The 5,318-nt window shown below is 37.3% G+C and overlaps 1 pseudogene; it reads left to right on the top strand.

Annotated features, from left to right (window-relative positions):
* Positions 1–3,094: 3,094 nt before the first annotated feature.
* On the top strand, positions 3,095–3,262 carry LOC118001734 (annotated as a pseudogene).
* The last annotated feature ends 2,056 nt before the right edge of the window (positions 3,263–5,318 follow it).

Genomic DNA, 5,318 nt, shown 5'->3' with positions numbered 1-5,318 from the left:
TTATCCCCCAAACTGTTTCCAAGACAACAATTACATTTGAGCCAGAATTTAATTATGTGTTGATCTATCTTTATTTTACAGGAAGTATTAGTCACCCAGACTGGTGTGTTTTAGTTCCCTAAAGCCAATGAAAACATTTTGGGGAAGCCAACCCTTGTTTTTGCATCTTGAAAGGGAATTCGATTTACACGTTCATATAATAGGAAGGAGTTGTGAAGTGTGTAGCTCTTTTTATCTTGAAGCTGTTATTGGTTTGTTTGAAAATATTTTCCAATTCAGTTACAAATGCTAGAAAGGCAACTAACTGCAATACTAAGAAAGCAGGGCAACATCCAAGCACATTTCTATCCTTTGTGTCTGACCCTCATTTGCACCCTAGAGGGATGAATCCAATCAATCAAATCAATCGAAATGTCACCTCATTTATCAATCTGCCCCAAGAACGAAGAATTCTTATTTGGAAGAATAAATGCCATTCAAGGATTTTTTTTTTTTTTTCCATTTTGGCTAATTAGTTTCCTGTTAACTGCTACTTTCTCCAAATGATACCTCTAGTGTTTGTTCTAAAGACAGGGACAAGAAACCTACATGTATTGTGCCTTTTGTTTATGCCATCTGATAACTATTCCTCTATTCTTTCAATAGAGATACAAAAGTAATCTGTGTTTTCTAGGTGACAACAGGCTAAATATAAGACCACAGTAACAATAATGAATAGAAAAAAGTATAACTCCTCAGGGTCTATAGGAGTCAAATTAAGGTCCTCGCATAGTTTTGGGACTCTCAGCCCCACACATATTTGTCATAGGTGTTCCAAGAACTTGTTCTTAAAGAGCCCACCACCTTGCTCCTTATCCCTCAGGCTTCCATTCACTGGCGGCGGCTTTCCTTGCCACTGCACCAACTAGAAGTCACTGCTAGCAATCCTGAAGGCTCCCCAAAACTCTCAGCCCTTCTCCTTGCCATGATTTCACTTCTATGGGATTCATCCATCTTTGTGAAGAGAGGACCATGGCACGTCATATCTTCACCCTCCAGACAGACTCAGACTTGCCTAAATGCTGGGCTCAGCCTTGCTGGTGTTTAATCTGGGACACTGGCAGCATGAAAATGAGTTAAAATGCAAAGTTAAAATTCCGGTCAGACCATCAATTTCCCCTGAAATGAAATGCATGAAGCATCTATAATGATTGTGATGACAGGATTCACTTTTTAAAAAGGATTGGTTGAAAACATACTTCCCATAGCATAAATTTCACTTCTCTACCACAAGCTTCATATTCTCAAAATTCAGACCATCTGCTCCACATCAGGCTGTGTACAGTTGTTAGTACAACATAAGCATTATCTGCCACTACCAGTTTGAACTCTCAATATTTTCTAATCTGCAGTGAGCTGTGCACCTTCCCTAAAACCAAGACTAACATTAGGAGACAATGTCAAGTTTGAGATTTGACGTAGTCCGTTGCTTTAGATCGTTATTAAACATTTTTTTCTATTACTACTTTTCTTATCCTGGCCTTTAAATATGACTTATTTTTGGTGCCCTTGAAGATTTTTATTCAGACATTAATTTGAACATTAAAAAGCCTAAATTTATTAACTTATTAGAAAAATGTTATGAGATATCAGAAAAGGTGTGAATCATTTTAATTTTACACATTAAAGGTAAAACTAATTTCTTTTTGCCTGTTGTGGAGAAGAAATGCATAACATTTTAAATACCATAAAAGAATTATACAGCAAATAACGGACTTGTTTTTTCTGCCAGTCTCTCAAATATCCAAACAGGCAAAAAGAAATAGAAATCATTTAATTTTTAAAAGAAATTCATTTCCTGGGGCGCCTGGGTGGCGCAGTCAGTGAAGCATCCAACTCTTGGTTTTGGCTCAGATGGTGATCTCAGGGTCATGAGATGGAACCCCCCTCCCCTCCAGGCTCCATGCTCAGCACAGAGTCTGCTTAAGACTCTCTCCCGGGGCGCCTGGGTGGCTCAGTCGTTAAGCAGCTGCCTTCGGCTCAGGTCATGATCCCAGAGTCCTTGGATCGAGCCCCACATTGGGCTCCATGCTCAGCAGGAAGCCTGCTTCTCCCTCTCCCACTCCCCCTGCTTGTGTTCCCGCTCTCGCTCTCGCTGTCTCTGTCTCTGTCAAATAAATAAATAAAATCTTTAAAAAAAAAAAAAAAGACTCTCTCCCACTCCCTCTGCCCCTCGCCCCTGAGTGCTCTCTCTCTCTCTCTCTCAAATAAATAAATAAATTTTTTTTAAAAAAAATTCGAATGAACAGGATGGAATGGTCTTCTAGGTCTGCTTTTGAAAGACACAGTGGAACATTTGTCCTCACTTTCTTGTTCTCCTCTTTACCCATGGAGGAAGAGAACCTGGAACATTAAGGGAGAGGGCATCAAGAAGAAAAGAAAGGGACACAATTCTTTTTCCACCCTAAGTTCCCTAAATCCAAATAGTAGGCTTTTATAAGATAAAGTTAAAAATAAAACAAAACGGTGTATTCCTTCAACTTACAAAATAAAAGCCTAAGTGCTTGGAATACAGAGGAAACCAAGAATAAAAAGGACAAAGAGGGAGGGAAAGGAGGAAAGGGAGGAAAAGAGAAGGAAAGGAAGAAAAAAGGGAGAAAGGAAGGGAAGGCAGGCAAGAAGAAATGAGGGGAAGAACTTTAGCTATTACTATCCAAAATAACCACTTACACTACTTTATCGGATTGAGCTATTTCATTCTGGTGTTTGCATCTGTGTGTATAAAAATATATTAAATGATGAATTCTCTTTTCCTGCTTTTTTTTACTTAGTAATATATTCTGAATATTTTCTTTCTTTTTTTTTTTTAAAAAAGATTTATTTATTTGTCAGAGAGAGAGAGCACAAGGAGGGAGAAGGGCAGGCAAAGAGAGAAGCGGGCTCTCTGCTGAGCAAGGAGCCTGATGGGGGCCTCAATCCCAGGACCCTGGGATCATGACCTGAGCTGAAGGCAGACACTTAACCCACTGAGCCACCCAGGTGCCCCTGAATATTTTCCATATAATTAAAACATCTATACATCATCATGATTTGTGACCGTATAGAATTTTACTACATCACTTCTCGGCCTTTTGGCTAAGATCAAGTGTAGAATTTTACTACATTCATGCATCATAATGTATTTAATCAATTCTATTTTATTTTTAAAATTAGATTATTTATGACTTTAAGATAAATAACACTTAGGGGTGCCTGGGTGGTTCAGACGGTTAAGCGACCAACTCTTGATTTCAGCTCAGGTCATGATCTCAGGGTCCTGGGATTGAGCCCTGTGTCAGTCAGGCTCACCACTTGGCGGGGAGTCTGCTTCTCTCCCTCTCCCTCTTCCTCTGTCCCTCCCCCTTGGTCACAAGCTCTCTCTCTCTCTCAAATACATAAATAAATCTTAAAAAATTTTTAAAAAGATATATAACACTTAATATATGTTAATATTTCTTATTTATATTAACATATAACCTTTGTTACCTTCCTAATATATGATAGCATAAAGTCCTAAAAATTAAATTGCTGCAGAAAAGGGTAGATGTACTTTTACAGATCTTGGTGCATATTATCACAGAAACTTAACAACAATTTATAGTCCCATCAATAGTGAGGCTATGAGAGAATCTATTCTCCTAACCATTCTAAGGAGATTTTTTAAAATTCAAAATGCTGTAAATAACATCTCACTTTTTAATTAATGAGTACATTCTTTTAAATAAAAAAGGGTGAGATCAAATATTAACTGTTGATTCCCCTTTGGATATTTACAATTTAGCACTACATCAATATAATTCTCTATTCCTGAAGTTATGGTTCTGACAGCTTCCTTTCCTCATCTCATTTTTTAATTTCCTCTTTGCCTCTTCCAGTGACAATAGTGGTTTAAAAATGTTCAGAGATAAACTCAGTCATAATTAATAACCCTAAATCCATAATACCAATCCCTCATTTCCAAAACACAGATTCATTTATTTGAGTGCACAGACTCATTCCCAAGGAAATCCCGTCTCTCAACCCACACCATGGAAGCTCTTTAAGTTAAGATAAAAAGAGGTCCGCTAACGGTGTAAAGTTGACCCTTCTTGGATGGAGAACCAGTTCCCTCCTCAATGAAGGAGACACCAAGACCTTGCGGTTTAAAGGCAACTCAAACTTTCCACTATTATGGCTTTGGTTTACCAGAAAGATGTCAGCCCAGGCTCTACATATAGAAACCCCCAATCTCCTCTTCCCAAGGCACATAGTGACATGAATAGAGAGGCACGTTCTCTCTGTTCGCCAGCTTCTCTTTCTAAAGAGGGTGTCAAGTCACAGCCTTCCCCCTGACAGGCTTTGTTTATAGCAGAAGTCAGAAAAATTTACAGCCTGGCTCCTCCCTGGCCCTGAGATTGGAATGCTTCATTGGTTCAGTAAGCAAGAGCAAGATAAATCTCTTTCTTCCAGTACCATCGTTGCTAGGTAATTCACAGTGAAGGAAATCATTTTGTTCAAACTAAAGGATAATCAAGCATCAAAGTAACAAAGCCAAAGATGCACTTGTAAAAGCAATAGTTCTGAAGAGTAAAGATTTTCTTAGCAAGAGGAAATCTCTTCCAAATTAGGGAAGAAGTAAAACGTAATTCAGAGATTTGTTTAGAACAATGGAAAGTGCTTACAAAACTATGTTAAGTGAAAAAAGGCAAGACAAATGTAATGTGTGATATGATTACAACTATGTAGGCATGTGTATTGTAAAATAAGGACAAAAATAACAGAAGTTACTGAGTTATTGTATAAGGTTGATGTTGTTATAATTCTCTTCTTTCTAAAATTTCCAAAATACTGTTGCTTTTAGATTGGACACGAAAGAAAAAGAAGATTTTTTTCTTTTTTTAAGAATGAAATAGTTTCATCCTAATGAACAGAGAAATAGGCTTGGTGTTAATAGGTGTTATTTGCATGTACACTTGTGACAGTTAAGGTAAGCAAATTTTCCTATTTGTGTTATAATTCAATTTAAGAAACATTTTCTGAATGTCTGTTAGGTCCTATGTCAAGTTCTGGAAAATACAGTTTACTAATTTGTTCAATAGAAAAAATAATCCATTCCCCAAATTTTCCTTTATTATTAACTTTTAAAACATCTGTGGAACACTCTAAACTGTCCAGAGCATATCTTGCCTGTATATGGAAACCCAGTTCCTAGCATTTGACACATATTTACTTTTCAACAAAATATTTTTAAAGGACAGAAACAATGACAAAATACTCTTCTATAGTGACTTGAGCATTATATGGAACTACGGTTCTGAAAT

This window comes from Mirounga leonina, unplaced genomic scaffold (genome assembly GCF_011800145.1).
Source record: "Mirounga leonina isolate KUSES-001 unplaced genomic scaffold, KU_Mleo_1.0 Mir_53, whole genome shotgun sequence".
In the NCBI taxonomy this organism is placed as follows: Eukaryota; Metazoa; Chordata; class Mammalia; order Carnivora; family Phocidae; genus Mirounga; species Mirounga leonina.
Note: the sequence above shows the minus strand (reverse complement) of the source record. Positions and strands in the feature narration are given on the sequence as shown.